This window comes from Lissotriton vulgaris, chromosome 6 (genome assembly GCF_964263255.1).
Source record: "Lissotriton vulgaris chromosome 6, aLisVul1.2, whole genome shotgun sequence".
Taxonomy (NCBI): Eukaryota; Metazoa; Chordata; class Amphibia; order Caudata; family Salamandridae; genus Lissotriton; species Lissotriton vulgaris.
This window is the reverse complement of record NC_141694.1, coordinates 423694897-423713217: the sequence shown is the minus strand read 5'-3', so window position 1 is coordinate 423713217 and position 18321 is coordinate 423694897. Positions and strand designations below refer to the sequence as shown.

Here is an 18321-nt window from a genome sequence, read left to right as displayed (position 1 = left end):
TTTTGAGAACATTTCCCCACACAGCAATCCAGGGTTGCTATTATCATTTTAATCAGAGTATATGGAGGCATCTCCAAAAATCTACTTTAAGTGTACTATACTCTACAGATAGCACCTTTGCCTATCAAGTTAAAAAGTTAATAGCCCTGGCCTACGTCCCTGTTACAGATGTTGCTGAACATTACAATTTATTAATTGACAGCGCATACTATAAGAGGAATGAGGATAAGTTAACACCATTGCTAGACTATTTTGAAGACACTTGGGTGGGAAGGTTGCACAGACATCGACGCCAGCCCAAATTCCAAATCCCTTGGTGGAATGTCTATCTCAGTACTTTAAACCAAGAGGCTAAAACCAACAACAGTGTTGAAGGGTGGCATAATGCTTTCCAAGCAACTACAAACCGAGGCAAACCCACATTCCACAACCTTCTTGAAGCTTTGAAAAAAGAACAAAGCTATCAGGAACTAAGAATGGAACAATCAGTGTCACAAATAGGGCCCAAACTCACTAAACAAACCCAACAAATGTTCCGACTACTTCAAAGTCAAGTCACATTATACCCTACAACTAGAGGTTTAGAATACCTGGCAATAATAGCAAAAAGTCTACTTTAAAAATATCAAATAAATGTACGAATGTCTTCTTACAATACTAATAAAATTCACATGTCATAAACATATATAATAAATTATAAATAAAACATATTTGTTTGACAAACTTAGAAAATTTATGTAAATAAATTTGTAACAAATATGCAATGTTTATAATTTTTTGTAACATACACATAACATTAGAAATCGACATTTCCCACCCAATCAAAATAGTAAAATAAATACTTACAATTTTTGAACTTGAGAGACGCAATGAAGGAAAAATCAATCCATACAATCCAATCCAATATCTTACTATTCCAATGTGGGAAAAACTCAAAAACCCGAAAATAAATTGTAAAACGTAAAAAAACGCTCACGGAAATCCCGAAAACAGTAGTGTGTACACGTTAGGATTTAAAGTTATATACACACTATTTTAAAAAAAACGTTACGCATATCAATGTATCAATCCGATTCGAAACCCTCCAAAAAACCCGAAAAAGGTTTAAAAAGTGAAAAAACCGCTCCTGGCAAACACGAAAAATAGGAGATAAAAGTCAAAATGTAAGCATCATAACTTAAACATTAGTTTCTCCATTTAAAAACACGCTTCCTTCCATGTAGTTTTCGTGCGAGGAACCGAAACCTGTAAAATAACATATATAACGAAAGCCACCCACAAATACCCCCTTCACATTTGTAAATATACTAACAATTAACATTAACCATGTAAGAAGACATTTCCGAACACTTAAAATTAGACTTGAAGGAAAAAAAGCACGACACATCTATAACGGAAACTTTTCACCCAAACGCAAATTAAACTATTAATACATACACCAAAAAACACTACAGAGTTTGATTATACCCTCAAACATGACCACTTACTTATAATTTGTAGTTAAAAATAACCTTACCTCTCTCCACGCGAAGCAACTCCCAACCGCGAACTTCTCCAGTCCTGAATGGAGCGCAATAACCTTACGCGGTAAAAAAGTAGTCCCCTTAACCCATTTGTGTAAAAGGATAATAGAATAAACAATGTTAAATGTAAAATATATAATACATACACATGTATAATGTAACAAATTAATACACTATACTCATGACAATTTTCCTTTATTTAAAAAAAAATATATATTTAATATAAATTAATATATAATATGTATTATATATTAATAATATTAAATAATTATAGAAAACTTTGAATAAAAGATGTAAATATTTAGTTAATCAGTATATTTATATGAATAAATTTGTGTATAATTTTACTAAAACATTAAAAATGTTTATGGGAATAATTAATAATGATAAATAATATAACTTATTTATTGTTATTAATATAACAAGTAGAACCATTTAGTATATAAAGAATGGCCTTAAAAAAGTCTTTATTTTATCTGTGAATGTATATATTTTTGTTAATAATAAAATAATGTTTATGTTTATTAATTAATAATAATAATAATAATAATTAATAACATAATTATTATTTTTATTAATTAGTAAAAAAAGTTATATAATTATTTCTAAGTCTAACAAAATTATATAATTGCTTTAGTAATATTTGATAAATACCAGATATTATAATTAAACATATTGTTTCCCTATACAATTATAAACTTTACAACCAAATCGATTTATATGTTTTATGTAAAAACAACATTGTGTGAAATATACACCAAGAAATTTTTTTTTTGTATTTGAATTGATCCTAAAAATGTAATATTACTCATGTTACTTGTTAAAAAGAAATATGTATTATATATTTTATTATATTAATATTTAATATTAACATTATTAAATATTAATATAGGAAATATATAAAAAACATTGTTTAATATATTTCTATATAAATAGTTTAAATTGTAAGTGACTGATGTGAATATGTAAAATTTACTGAAAAAATGTAGTAATCCAAATTATGTTTTACATTGACCACATGTATATAAATGTAAAGATGTTATTGTGTGAATAATAAAAGTTTCAAAAAATATGATGTTATATTTGTTTGTGATTTTATTGTAGTACACAATAAAAAAATGAAAAATTGTTTAATAAAGTTATTAGAAAACATCTATGTTGCATTAATTATTATTTGTAAATTACAGTAATGAACAAATGTATACAAATGTGCTGCACACTGACCAATTGTATATATATTGTTACTACTCCAGTCAATCTCAAATCATAGAAGCTGCATGACACTAACAAAAATTATTGTACTATTCCTACTACACTCAAGGTAATAGCATAAAATGTGGTGGAGACTAACCAATGTATTTTTATTAATCCAACTCCAGTGTTGGTAATATTACTGATGGTGCTGTACACCAACCAATTAATAATTAGAATTCCAACTCCACTCTAGCTACTGTCTGAAAACATGCTAATACATAAATAGTTTTGATCTAAATAAAGGGTACTAATGTAAAGTTATAATAATAGCTATTTTTGTGTAATAAATTTAATGTATCACTGTTAACTTAAACTATCAGCACTCTAAAATACCCAAAACTGTCCCAAAACACTAAAAAGACCCCTTCACCCTAAAGGCCAAAACTGACCCAGAACCCTACAAATACCCCTTTATCAACAGACTGAAAACTGACCCTGAACCCTACAAATACCCCTACACCCACAAACTGAAAACTGACCCTGAACCCTACAAATACCCCTTTACCCACAAACTGAAAACTGACCCTGAACCCTACAAATACCCCTACACCCACAAACTGAAAACTGACCCTGAACCCTACAAATACTCCTTTCCCAACAAACTGAAAACTGACCCTGAACCCTACAAATACCCCTACACCCACAAACTGAAAACTGACCCTGAACCCTACAAATACTCCTTTCCCAACAAACAGAAAACTGACCCTGAACCCTACAAATACCCCTTTACCCACAAACTGAAAACTGACCCTGAACCCAACAAATACCCCTTTACCCACAAACTGAAAACTGACCCTGAACCCTACAAATACCCCTTTACCCACAAACTGAAAACTGACCCTGAACCCTACAAATACTCCTTTCCCAACAAACTGAAAACTGACCCTGAACCCTACAAATACCCCTTTACCCACAAACTGAAAACTGACCCTGAACCCTACAAATACCCCTACACCCACAAACTGAAAACTGACCCTGAACCCTACAAATACTCCTTTCCCAACAAACTGAAAACTGACCCTGAACCCTACAAATACCCCTTTACCCACAAACTGAAAACTGACCCTGAACCCTACAAATACCCCTACACCCACAAACTGAAAACTGACCCTGAACCCTACAAACACTCCTTTCCCAACAAACTGAAAACTGACCCTGAACCCTACAAATACCCCTACACCCACAAACTGAAAACTGACCCTGAACCCTACAAATACTCCTTTCCCAACAAACTGAAAACTGACCCTGAACCCTACAAATACCCCTTTACCCACAAACTGAAAACTGACCCTGAACCCAACAAATACCCCTTTACCCACAAACTGAAAACTGACCCTGAACCCTACAAATACCCCTTTACCCACAAACTGAAAACTGACCCTGAACCCTACAAATACCCCTTTACCCACAAACTAAAAACTGACCCTGAACTCTACAAATAGCCCTTTACACAAGAACTGAAAACTGACCCTCAAACTCAAAAATACACATTTACCCACAAACGTAAAAATTTCCCAAATCCCACTAAATACACTTTTACTCACGACTAGAAAAAAGACCCAAAACCCTAAAAAATTAACCTATAACAAAAACTATGAAACTAAGCCAGAACACTATAAATAATAATGAACACAACATTAAACATATATATATGAAAAATACATATTTATTGTAAAAAAATATTATAAAATATATTTTCACATTACCTATAATAATAATAATTTAGATTAATTAATATTGTTTAATTCCAATTAATTAATTAACTACAACATAAATTAACACATTACATTTAAATGTATACAATTAATGTAATTAAGTCATTATTATAAATTAATTACCAATTAATTTATTTAAATGATATGCAATATATTAAATACATCATTAACTATTTATAATTAATGTGTTAGCAATTAATAAATGTCAATAATATACTAATTCTTAATACAAAAAATCATTAATTAGTATTAATTAATAACCAATATATCAATTAAAATCATATACAAAATAATTATTTAAAAAAAATATTAATAATCAATTAATCAATTAATCAATTAACTTATATGCTAATTAATCAATTAAACAATTAACTAATTAATATTAATTAATTACCAATTAAAATCTAATTAAAACAATTACCAAACATATATTAACTAATTAATTATTATTAAATTACTTCCCACCCTATTCCCCTATAAACCCACAACCCGCTCCTAAACATTAGGTACTATTTATTAATATATTATATATATAATATTTTATTAAATCAATATTTTCTAACATGTTTTCGATATTTTTTACTTTCACTATATTTCGATATTTTGTCTAGTCGATATTTTTGAGTCGATATTTTTGTATTCGATATTTTTGGGTCATTTTTGCAGTCGATATTTTGTTCAACGATATTCCTATAGTCGATATTTTGGTATTGTCGATATTTTTCCGTCGATATTTTGTCCATTCGATATTATGTAGTCGATATTATGTCCAGTTACCGATAAAAATTACAATACAAAGTTTTAAAAATAAAAAATAAACTGCAATTGTGTATCGCTGTCTCTGTTTTGTTAGGGTCAGTGTGAATTAGGTCTTTGAATTAAAAGGTTCCCTGATAGCCCGCCAGTTGGCTCATCCTCCTGTTCAATTAATTCTAAGGCTTTTTTTGCTATAGCCAAAAATTTGACCTCCCGGCAAGCCAGGATCATAGAGGATCCTCCAAGCCAGCTTGTAACTGCATGTCTGCAGGAACAAATTTTTAACTCGTTGAAGATAGGTTTCAATAAAAGTCATCTCTGACTTAGAGACGGACATGTGCAAAAAAGGTGTACAAGTGATTCCGTTTTGTACCCACAGAGGTGGCATTTTTCTGTCTGGTCAGACTGTTTCCAGGACGGTAGCAAGTCCTTTGCCACGTGCATCCCCATCCGATAGGCTAGAAATTCTATTTTTAGATGGCCACTGAAGTGTATTACTAAATATGCAAGTGGTTTTAGGGTTTTAAAAGAGTTCATAATGGTCCAGCTGTGCCGACGTTTTGCCTATAGATCTTTGTCCTGCAAACAGGATTTCCCTTTTTTCTGCCGCGTTAGCTTGTTTACTTAGGCTAGCTTTGTCTGTCCCCGATTTCCTGGCTGGTTCCAGCTCCAACTTTTCCACACATAGTTTCAGGTACTTTCCCCAAGTGTTCGGTGTATTAGTTTCCCCCTGTTTTTTTATTTCCTCCCAACTCAGCCAGTCAAGTGAATCTGAGTCCGCTGCTCGAAGTTTGCAACAGAGTTTCACGAAGCCGCTCATGCTCCGGAACTTCTGGTTTAGCAGAGCGAATTCTAGCCTAACTTGAGAGGCTGAGGCGGATTTAGGCAGATTGAAAACGGCTTTATAGATTTTTATCTGTAGAGCGTTTAAAAGATCAACCTCCTTGCCACACCACGTAACTAGGGCGTAAGTTAGAGTGGGCATAATTTGTGCTGCCATTACTTTTAATAAGTGGTATTGATTTGGACAATCCATTTTGTTTTTTAAGGAGCGGTGCGCGAAAATTAAGGATTCTGCTTTTGCTTTTAATGCGGTTCTGTGATCCTTGTGGCTTTCACCTTTTGTTAGTGTTATTCCCAAGTACTTGTTATACTCTTGTTCTTTCACTATTACCCCTTGGGCGGTCCATTTGTACCTTAGTTTTTTCTGATCCACAAGCTGAACCACTTTGATTTTTTCTTTGTTTAGTTTGAGGCTTTCTCGTTCTAAATACGATGTTAGTTTGTTGATGGCCCTTTGCAGGCCGATTGGTGTTTGACTCAGCAAAACTATATTGTCTGCATATTGTAAGAAGTGTATTGATTTGTTTGCCAGAGAAGGAGGGTGACTATCTACTGAGACGATCTCACTTGAGAGATCAGAAAGAAAAAGATTGAAGAGGGTAGGAGCTAATACGCAGCCTTGTTTTAAGCCTTGGTGCGTTTGAATGCTCCTAGTTGTACTGCCTCCATTGCCTAATTTCACTCTTGCCCAGGTGTGATGATGAAGGGCTTTGATGGCTGTTAAGAGTTGGTGTGGCAATCACTAGATCTCTAGTTTGCTCCACAAGCGCTCTCTGTTCACCCGGCCAAAGGCTGATTTAATGTCTATGAAACAGGCGTACAAAAGAGTGCTTTTTATTATCGCAGTGTCCTTTAGGATAGACAGACAAGTTAGGTTGGTTATTGTTCCCATTCCTTGCCTGAATCATGTTTGGAATAATGGCATGATCCTTGTTTCTGTTATCCACGCTTGTTGGTAAAGTAGAAGGCAGGAGGCATAGAGTTTAGCTTCAACGTCTATTAATGATATCAGTCTATAGTTTTTGGGGTTACGGTGGTCGCCGTGCTTAAAAATGGGATGGATAATACTACCATAGTAGGATGCTGGTAACTCTGGTTGTCTGTATAATTGATTAAACAGTGTCGTTAGGGTATCTGACCACAGATCTGGATCATGTTTAAAGATTGCATTTGGTAGGCCATTTGGGCCTGCTACGCCCTCTGTCTTTAATCTTAAAATGATTTGACGTAATTCCTTTATGGAGGTAAGGTCATCTGGCTCCTTTGCCCGTTCGATAGTTTTTCATATTCAGGATCCCTGTACTCCTTGCCATTTGCTCTTTTTAAATGTTCCGAATTATCTTTAGCTGCCCATGAACCGTTTGCAAGGCCTTGATCTGTTTTGCTGTATAAAGCTTGTACATGTCTAGTCCAGGTATCGGCTCCGACCCCGGCTTCTTGTTGGAGTTTTACCCCTTGATTTAAATCATTTATAATACCCCAGAAGTCTCGGCTATTTTGATGTTTCCCCTCTATTAACAGTTTGTTCCAGATGGTTTCTTTGTATTTGTACTTAGCGGCCCTCAGTGCCTTCCTGTAGATACTCCTGGCACCCCTTAGTTTAGATTTATTTACCACTGACCCTGATGTTTTTTGGCTTGCTAGTGATCGAACCTCCTTTGCAACCATTCTTTTTTTAGCTCTTAACTCCGTGTCAAACCATGGCTCCTTCTTAATGTTACATTTGCTGCGGGTCCCCGGCCTTGCTGAGAATTTATCCTGCAAGACCTGAATCAGTTTCTCCCAGTTGGGTACTCGTTCCTCTTCCTTTTGAGTTCCAAAATTTACAAAATGGGTTTTTACTAGGTCCGTAATTTTACCCAGTCCTTTACCGCGCCATTTTAATTTCCTCAAGTTGAAATTTGAAACGTGGAGCAGAAGGGAGGTCGTTGTTGGCGCCATACTTGGTACAATGTTCAGCCTTATTAGTTGTGGAAAATGGTCGCTTTCTGCCCACTGTTCTATGTAAAAGGATTCGATACGGGGAAGTAACTCATCACTTACTATTCAATAGTAAATTATTGAGTGCACCCTCAGATATGTGACGGCTGCCGGCCTATCCCCCTTGTTGTTGCCATTCAGGATTGATAATACATGTTCAGTTAGACTAGAGGCTAACTTTTTTCCAATACAGTCAGTGGACTTCTTCACCTTCGCTTTATTGTGATCAATGAGCATGTTGTTAAAATCTCCTGAGATGACCAACGGGTGCAGTAAGTAGGTCCTTTGCATGGCCTTAATAAGTGACACAAGAATTGCATACTTTTCTTTTTGAGATTTTTTATCTGGATGAATGTAGACGTTAAATAACAACATTTTCCACGGTGTTGCCCCCTGCGTCGGGGTTTCGAAGACTCTGATCACTTGGGCCCACTTTAGGCCCACGTCTATCTCCTCTGAACACCAGTTGTATTTGTGGGTTATATAGGTCGATAATCTGCCCCGGGGGTGTCCATGCTTGGAGAAGCTTTCCGCGTGTATATGGTGTCCCTTAAAACCTGGAATTGGTGAGGGTTGTAATATCCATGTCTCCTGAGTCATGATTATGTCTTGTCGTAGGAAGAATGCTAGGGTTTCATGATCATGGGCCATTTCTCGAAATCCGTGCACGTTCCACGAACAGATTGAAACTATAGATTTTTTCGTTAGATTTTGAGGGGGCATCTCGTTCCGTACGGTTACTAAGGGATTTGGGGCTGGGTTAGGTAGCTTTATTGCTCAGGACATTGGGTACCCAAGACCAGTCCGTTCTGTGTACATGGTGAGGACCGATTGCTTGTTGATGGTGACTTCTTCTTAGTGGCTCTGGCGTGGATGCTCGGGCACCATGCTGACATGAGGCTTGTTGACTTGTTCTCTCATGCCTCTTGTTTTGCTCATGAGTGTTAATTTGTAAAGGGTAGGGGTACCTCGGGCATTTATGTTGTATTATGGATATACCCCATAATTCGAATTGTTGTCTTGCGAGGTAAATCCTTTCTACCAGGTCCCTTGAGGTCCAGGTTGTGACTGTTTCTTCAATTGCCACATTATTTACATTTTGCCGGAATTCAACAGAGTACAGGTCCTGGGTACTAATTTCTTTTAGGCCCGTTGTTTCCTTGAACAATTTTAATAAGTTCCCTCGATTCAAGATATCTTGGGGCCCACTTGTAGGATATTCTGGGATAAAGGTAAGTTTTAAGTCAAATGGTTCTTGAACATTACTTGGCTCCTTTTGATTTGGGCCAGCGTAGCACTATAGCAGGTTGTGAGGTTGGATACTTTCGCATGCAAATTGATTCTTTTTATGTTCTTGCTCATTCTGTACTGACTCAGATCTATTTACGTTTTTCTGGTTTAATACTGCGTTGGTTAGTTTTGTGGGGGCCATACTTTGCTCCTTTCGAATTAGCGAGCATTTGCGTTCCTTTTCCAAGACAGTGATTCGCATTGGGGTTGACACAATTTTAGTATCTCGTGCTGCTGCTGATCCAATTGCCTCATATAGTTTTCCTCCAACTGTTGTAGATATTTGTCGTTCAATTATGTGTTTTATACCAGAGTTGGAGTCCTCTTTGTGAGTATGTTTTATGTTGAGATTATTTTCTCCGGGGCTGACAGCGACTCGGTTTGCTCCCTCCCTCCTGTTTGTATGGGTCTACTTTATTCTCTTTCCCGCTTTTTTGCTAATAATTGCTGGGATGGTCTAATTTCCATTTGGCTGATGGCGCCTGAGGATGGGGATGACGTTAAATTGGCTCCAGTCCTGGGGTCCTGAAGGACTGGGTTCTTTTGGACCCAGCGGTGCCAGGGCACAACACCTGAAACCTTCGTGGGTAACCTGCTCCGGCGTACAAGTCACAGAGACACGGGACACTTCCTCTGACGTCAAAGATTCAAGGTTTTATTTGCTGCAGGGAACACAGAAGTCACAGGAAGTACATCGAGTGTAGTTCGGGGAGACTGCTTCAAATTGGTTCTGTGGATCGCTCCTTTTATACAGTTTTTACCCATAAGACAACATGGTACACAAAAGTTTACAACCCGGTTCCCACCATCATCCCCCAGAGGGGTCGCTTTGGTCGCTTTCAAACACATGAGGTCCGGATCATAAGTGCGGAAACATTTGGCGGTTCCCAACTGTAAAAACCCATCTTCCCACCATTAGCAAATTCCAATCAGCAGTAAAGTAGATTGAAATAGGAACAAAGACAGGTGCAAAGGAAGACGGAGACAGTGGGGAGATCGGAAAGGGTGTAAAAAAGGGGAGGTGTCGGAAAGCACGAGATACAAGCATCCAAGGGACGTGCCTAATGAGATGCACGGCTGAGACAATAAGCCTGTGAGGCAAGATGAGCCTCGAGCGGCGCCACCTGCCTTACAGTAGCATCCCCCTCGTCATAAAGACACTTACAAAGAACATGTGTCTTCCGCAAATATCTTGGGAGTCCCAGGGTCGCGAAGCGGACAACGTCCGTTCGCTGACTACTTGAGGGCAAGAGACAAAATGGATGCCGTATCTAAGATGGAACCCATGGGTACAGATGAGAAACCCACATAACAAACGAACAGTTTAAGTTAGCACAGCGAAACTGCGCACACTTACTAAACTCGTCATTTGCGGCTCATAGATACCAGACTCGACCACATTCGTGCGAGTCAGAAACACCACTTACAATTGTCACGGAACCTCAGACGCTCCTTTTGCCCTCATGTAGGCAAGCACTAGTCGGAATCATATTCGATATTCATCAGACCATCGAGATGTTGTTGTAGCATAGCTCTGTCCAACCGAGTCCCCTTGGTAACAGATGGTTGTCTCATACACGTTGTAGCACAGAGGCCACATAAGGCAGGACCACACTGCACACAAAGGCAACACGTGAACAGGAACACTACCACAACTCCGATGATCATCAGAATCTTCCAACCCCAGGTCGACATCAGGCCCCAAAACCATCCAAGTAGCGTCCAATCCCCTACATCCACGTGTATGGATTCGGAGATCTTATGCAACTTCGAGATGGCTTGATAGACAGTAGGAGCATTATCTGGGATGAAAATGCAGCAGCTCGAATGGATCACCTTACATACCCCACCACGATCTGCTAAGACGACATCTAAAACCATACGGTTTTGTAGCGTCATAAGTCTCTCCGCCTGAAGTTCTGTGGTGATATTACCAAGGGCACTGGCAGTAACATTAGCTGTCGATTCCACCACTCGAGTCAACTGTCTCAGGTTCCTACTATTAACCATAGGTCCCCAAAACGGGAGGAAACCCTTGAAAAAGTCTCCTGCCTCTTGACCGGCAGTATCTTCTTCGCTAATTACGCCTCGTACAACTCTAGTCTTATGATAATCGGCATCTACAGTAAACGTCGGAGGCAACAGATTTGCAATGAAACATGTACCCATAAAGTCTGTGGGCAACCATGTATATGCACGATCATGACAGATAAAGTAAGTACCCTTGGCAGCCAGAAACACAGGGGACGGGGTCATTGGTACAACGTAGATTTCAGTGCAAGCACTGTCTCCAAATCGGGCTTGCGGACTTTGGCCACGACCCATGAGACACAAATTACCAGTGTGGGGTACGACCCATATTGGAGGCGAGCTTTTAAGCTGCTTTTCACTAGTGAAGATACTGTATTCCCCTCTACTTAGGACCCTATAAGCTCGTACCTCTTCTTCAGGGATAAGAAAAGGATCATGGATCTCATCTTCCATATCCTCTATTGCCATTGATAGCAGCTTCTGATACGAGGTAGGACCAGAGTTGGGGGAACGTGGTTCTCGATTGGGGTGGAAACCCAGTGCGCTTCGAAACATTGTTTGGAATGCTCGAGCTGACCCTTGGGAACTATACGGTAACACCAGATATGGAATTCCCTTACCCGTAGTATGTGGCATCAACCCACACACCCAACAATTAGTAGTGTTAACCACTAACTGATGCTGATGGAGAAGCTGAATAAAGGAATTGTTGCGGAATTCTACACGTCTAGCCTGCTCGTGTTCCGGTAACATGTGGAAGGAATGAGGAGAAGCAGTAGTGGTAAAATTAGGGTGAGGAGTAGGAATAGGGGTAGCAGGTAAGAAGTAGGACATAGTGTAATACACCCCACCCGTCAAAAATGCAGAAGCAGTCAGAAACAACACAAACAATTGAAATATAAAACATTTGGTACGACTGAGTTGCTGCAGCTTGAATCTATAGACTTGAGCTCCTTCCAAATCATTTAGCTTCGAAAATGCCATTCCCTACGACCGTCCGCAACGTTTCTTGACGCACTTCGTTCTGTGCAGCAATAGTCAATCCCCAGGAGTTCCTAGGAACCGACGGCCTTTAACCTAGCGTCAAGACCTACTGTCCAGAAGGAAGTACGCGCGCGGCCCTACGGCCCTCAATACACAATATGTATTTATTAGCACAATATTTCTCAGCTGTGGAAGGAAAAAGATACAAGGAAAAAGCTCGACATATGTACAAAAAAATTTCAATGATATGAATGTTCAAAATTGATCATGGGAAACGAGGATATTGCAGTTGTCAATTTCAACAAAGCAAGAAAATTTTATTTGTCCTTAGTGTGAGATCGCAAAGAATATCGATGTTTCCCGGGACGTGTCTGCTCGTCGAACAAAGGATCTATTGAAGAGACAGCGTCCTGCTGATCAGTTCGTTGTTCTGGTCTTGAGTCTTTTGCTGACAAATGTTCAACAGTGGCTTTCTGCTGCGCTGAGGGCTCTCCAACAAGCTGTGCGTCGCTAAAAGGTACAAACGCCGGCAATGTTTCTGTTTCTGTTGACGCAATGCCTTTCCTTACCCACGGGTCTGCCGGCAGAGGAATAGGGACTCGCTTACAATGGGTAGCATGTACCCAATTTTTCCGCCCCTCAAGACGAACGGCAGTCCTCGTGGCCAGGAGTACCTGGTACGGTCCGGTGAATCGGGGGTCCAGATTATTCTTGCGTGAGAAGTTACGGGTAACCACCCAATCCCCGGGCTGGAGCTGGTGGCCTGGACCCTCCGTCTGCGTTGGCAAGGCGTCGTAAACCTGTTGGTGAATTAACCTCAGTTTAGCAGTCAAGTCATGCAAATAATCAATCAACATCGGGTACTCAAGATCAGAGAATATTCCTGGCCTAGGAACCCCCCACACATTCGCAGGACGGCCGAACACTATCTCATAGGGACTAAGCCCTATGCGAGAGTGTACAGTCGCCCTAGTTGACAGTAATGCTAGAGGCAAAGCATCAGGCCACGAAAGTCCAGTCGTAGCCTGAATCTTCGCTAGCTTTAGTTTAAGGGTGCCATTGTACCCTTCAACCAATCCAGCTGACTGGGGATGATTGGCGCTATGGAATTTTTGATTAATTCCAAGGCCCTTACACACACTCTTCATCACACTTCCAACGAACTCACTTCCATTATCTGACCACACAACTCTAGGCATTCCGTACCGAGGAAAGTATTCCTTCAGTAGGATTTTCGCAGTAGACAAAGCAGTATTATCTTTGAGGGGATAGGCCTCAATCCATCGGGAGAATGCGCAAACCACAACCAAAACGTATTTCAGGTTATTGCATCGCTCCATATGGATGAAGTCCAATTGGATCACCTCAAAGGGATACGAAGGAGGAGCAAAACTGCCAGGGGGAGTTGGGGTTCCTTTGCCAGGATTGTACATTAGACACACCATACAATTCTTCACCAGACGTTCAGCACACTTTGTAATGCCATCATTCTTCCACACATCGGCCAACAACTTGCAAATGCCTTTCGCGCTAATATGTGCTAACCCATGTGCCATTGTCACAACGGCCAGCACATACGCATCAGGCAACATCCATCTTTTCTGATCCGACAAATCAATCCAACAACCATTCGCATCCAACTTTCCCGTACTTTCTTTCCACTTCGTCTTTTCAGTATCGGTGGCCTCATTCTGAATTGCTTTCACGCTTTCAACAGTATCTTCACACATACTTGATTCTGCAGGCCACCTAACCGAACTCGTCACATACATTCGAGTACTAAGGTTCCGGGCAGTCTCCTTAGCAATCTCATCTGCAAACGCGTTACCACGACCAACATCATCCGTCACTTTACGATGCGCACTACATTTAACAATCGCAACTTGTGCAGGCAACGTCAATGCATCCAAAAGATCGTTCACAAGCTGGCCATGCTGTATTTTCGTGCCATGCGACGTCAAGAAACCACGCTCTCGCCACAATCGTCCAAAACTATGCGCTACACCAAAAGCGTACTGGCTATCGGTGTACACATTCACACGTTTCCCTTTTGCTAACACACATGCTCTAGTGAGAGCAATCAGCTCTGCAGCTTGGGCAGAATTCTGATTCAATCTCGCAGTCTCAACAACAGTATTCAACGTTACAACAGCATAAGCAGTAGTCACATCGCCATTCGGCAACTTAAAACATGACCCATCCACATACAAAGTGCCGTCCGGATTTTCCAATGGGGTGTTTTTAAGGTCCACTCGACCTTTTGTTTCCTCTTCCGTCCGCAAGTAACAGTCATGTTCTGTTACTTCATCTGACTCTGCACTAATTGGTAACAAAGTTGCCGGATTTAGGACATTACAACGTTTTATCTGGATATGGCTTGCCAAAAGCGTCAATTCGTACCCAGATAACCTCGCACTCGTCAAGTGCTGAGTTTTCGTACGATTCAACAGAGTATCGACTGCATGCGGAACCATCACCGTAAGCATATTATCCATGACCAATCCTGCTGATTGTCGGATGGAGACCGCAGCTGCCGCAGTTGCTCTCAAACAACTCGGCAATGCTCTAGCTACTGGGTCTAAGGTCGAGGAAAAATATGCACATGGACGTTGCTTACCACCAAAAGGTTGCGTTAAGACACTCAAAGCACAACCTTCCCTCTCGTGAACATATAACGTGAACGGTTTACTGTAATCAGGGGTACCTAACACAGGAGCCGAACACAATGAATCACGCAATTCAGAAAAACTTTTCTGACATTCTTCCGTCCATGGTAAAGGAGTTGAAACATCCTTGCACGTAAGAGCCACCAATGGTTTCGCTAGCAATGAAAAATTAGGAATCCACTGCCTGCAGTACGACGTGATACCTAGAAAGGCACGCACATCTCTTTGGGTTTGTGGCACAGCCATTCGCGCAATCGCTGCAATTCTCTCTGGGGTCAATCTCCTTCCCTCCTTTGACAATAAGTGACCTAGATAGGTTACTTCTTGACAACAATATTGGAGTTTAGAAGGTGACACCTTGTGATTTAACTCACAGAGATGTTGCAGCAACGATACCGTAGCAATTTTGCAAATGTCCTGAGTATCAGCAGCCACCAATAAGTCGTCGACGTATTGGATTAAGGCCGCACCAACCGGCAACCTAAACGCATCCAGTTGTCCCTTCAAGGCTTGACTGTAAATAGACGGACTTTCACAGTAGCCCTGAGGAGCGCGTTTGAACCGGAAGCTACGCCCACCGAGAGAGAAACCGAAAAGGTCCCTGCTCTCTTCGGCAATCGGGATGCTGAAAAACGCATTTTTCAAATCAATCACCGAAAACCATGATGCAGTAGCTGGAATCAGAGTCAGTAGCGCCGTGATGTCAGGCACAACAGGGAATTGAGGAACCACAATTTTATTTACCTCCCGTAAATCGATAACAAAACGATAAACAGGCGGTTTGGTAGGATCAGTACGTTTAAGAATGGGTAGTACAGGGCTGTTGCACACGTTTCCCCGAGTCTCCTCAATAACATCTTTCTCGATCAAGTCATAGATGATCGCTAACAAAGCTCGTTCACCATCAAGGGAGATACGATATTGGGGAATACGTGGCAGCCGCACATTAGCTTTCAACTGAACAACATAAGGGGAGATATCAAGTAGGCCCACATCATTTGGACCCGTCGCCCACAAAGACACAGGAAGAGAATTCAATTCCGGTGGAAGCCTATCGAGAGACAAATACATAGGAGAGACAACCCTCTCTCCTAACGTAAGCTTTACACCCGCAGGAGAACAATACAATGTTGCATACAAACGTTTAAGCAAGTCCAGACCCAAAAGATTTTCGCCACAACCAGTGGTCAAAATCAACGGAGCTTCGAGCTCACGAGGCCCAATTTGAAGGGGCAAAGGGCGTGAAACTGGATTGCTAACGGGGGCGCCAGAGAATCCAACGGAAACATTTGTTAAGCCAGACAAAAGTGCGCCAGGGAGTTTCGAATGCATAATAGAACTTTTCGCCGCACCAGTGTCCAACAGAAAAGGCTCAACGACGCCCGATGTAGCAACTGCGACGTAAGGCCCTCTCTGATCAACCGGAACTGATACCACTCCCTCTCCTTGTCTTCGGCTGTCCTAGTAATTACTGTCGTCAGTTCCCTGATCGACGTAATAATCATCTACATTGTACTGCGCAGATCGTCCTTGCGATGATCCACGTTGATCGAAACAATTATTAGAACTAGATGAATTGTCTGAGCGATCATTTTGAGCACCACGACCTCTACCACGTGATGCCTGCTGTGCACCACCACGGCCTCCTTTAGATGAATTACCACTATTACGTTCATTCAGAGCAGGACAATTGAATTTGATGTGTCCCTCTTGTCTACAATAAGCACATTGATTATACCCTAACGAGGATCTTTGGAAAGAGGAATCGTTACGCGACTGCGATCCATTCAATTGAGACTGCGACCTATTCTGTTGAGGCGCATTCTGATTGGAACGCGGCGGATACGCTTGTTGCAACAACACTTTAGTTTTCAGCTCTTTTGTCTTTTTGTCAGCACGGTCATTCTCTTCTTTCTCCCTATTTTCGTAATATTGTGCCGTAGCCAATATCTGAGCTGAAGTAGAAACGGCCCATGCACTTTCTGAATTCTTCAATTTATAGCTCAAATCGGGCAACAAGTTCGACACAAATTTATCCACGAACAACCTCTGTCCACCCTCAGTACCCATATCCTGTCCACTATGATCAATGAAAGCTTCTTCAAACCTCGTAAAGAAGTCGGAAACACTCTCATCTTTCTTTTGTTTACAAGCTGACAACTTGTCCCAATTTACCCTCGTAGCTGGCATAAGCGTTTTCATTAACGTAATAATTCTTTGAGGGAGAGCAGTAATCAATTGATCGGGCTTAGTAGCAGCCACATGTCCAGCATCTGCCGCTGTAATGGCAGCCCAATCACCACCTAATTCAGTAGCGTGATCTTGGTGACGAATCTTAGCCCATACCGGTTGCGGTACGACGTTGCCAAACAACATGTCGATATCGGCAAGATTCATCACCGTAGCCTCTACGAGCTGCGATAATTCCTTATAATACCCTGTAGGATTTTTACGAGGATCGGGCAAAGATTGCTTCACCTGAAGCACTTCCGATCGTTTCCATGGAAGGTGTATCCATACTCTCTCAAAATGTGCCGGTACTGGATGGGCAGCATTCGTATTATCAACTGGTACCCAAACCGGCGGAACTTCGCGCATGGGATATTGGCCAGACTCATCTTGTTTTTCAATATCCTCAACAAACAGCGCATGAGGAATGGGAGCGGGACGAAGGGATAGCAACTGCTCAATAGCTCGTCGGACATTAGTATCTACTATCAGTCCGGTTGCGAACTGAAGCCGGAGGTTAGACAGGGCGGTCAGCACCTCGTCAGGCGCATTAGCCGCTATCTGATCATGTAGTAACTTACACATTTCGTCAAACACATATCTCTGAGTTGGTATGTTGAATTGACTAAACGTTTCAAGAACAACTCGGGGTGGATTTCTCTGCGGATTGTCCATCCAACCCATCGCCATATTATATAGCGCAGCGCGTTCCCTGTTACCAGGAAGCTGGCTACGTCTCTGAGGACCATCAGAACCAGCAGACCCAAAAACAGGTCCAAGCGACTGAAAAAAACTTGGTGCAATAGGAGAATTACGACTACGAGTAGAGGGAGAGAGATAAGACACAGGACTAATAAGAGAAGGAGTAGAAACAGTAGCAACAACGGGGGTTAACAACACAGGAGCAGTAGCGGGAGCAGGAGTATGTGGAAGCGGAGGAGCAGTAGGAATAGAAACAGACAAAGGAGCAGGAATAGTCGGAAGAACGGGTGCAGGTTGAGGAACAGGTGGAGGAACAATAGGTGGAAGAACAGGTACGGCAGGGACCAC

At 40.8% G+C, this 18321-nt stretch overlaps 1 protein-coding gene and 1 pseudogene across 1 annotated transcript in view; both read right to left on the bottom strand.

The window, feature by feature from the left end:
• The window catches only part of TINAG (tubulointerstitial nephritis antigen), a 975673-nt gene that overhangs the window by 78578 nt on the left and 878774 nt on the right, over window positions 1–18321 (bottom strand). The gene's annotated exons all lie outside the window — the stretch shown is intronic.
• LOC147707421 (uncharacterized) lies at window positions 7249–8794 on the bottom strand (annotated as a pseudogene).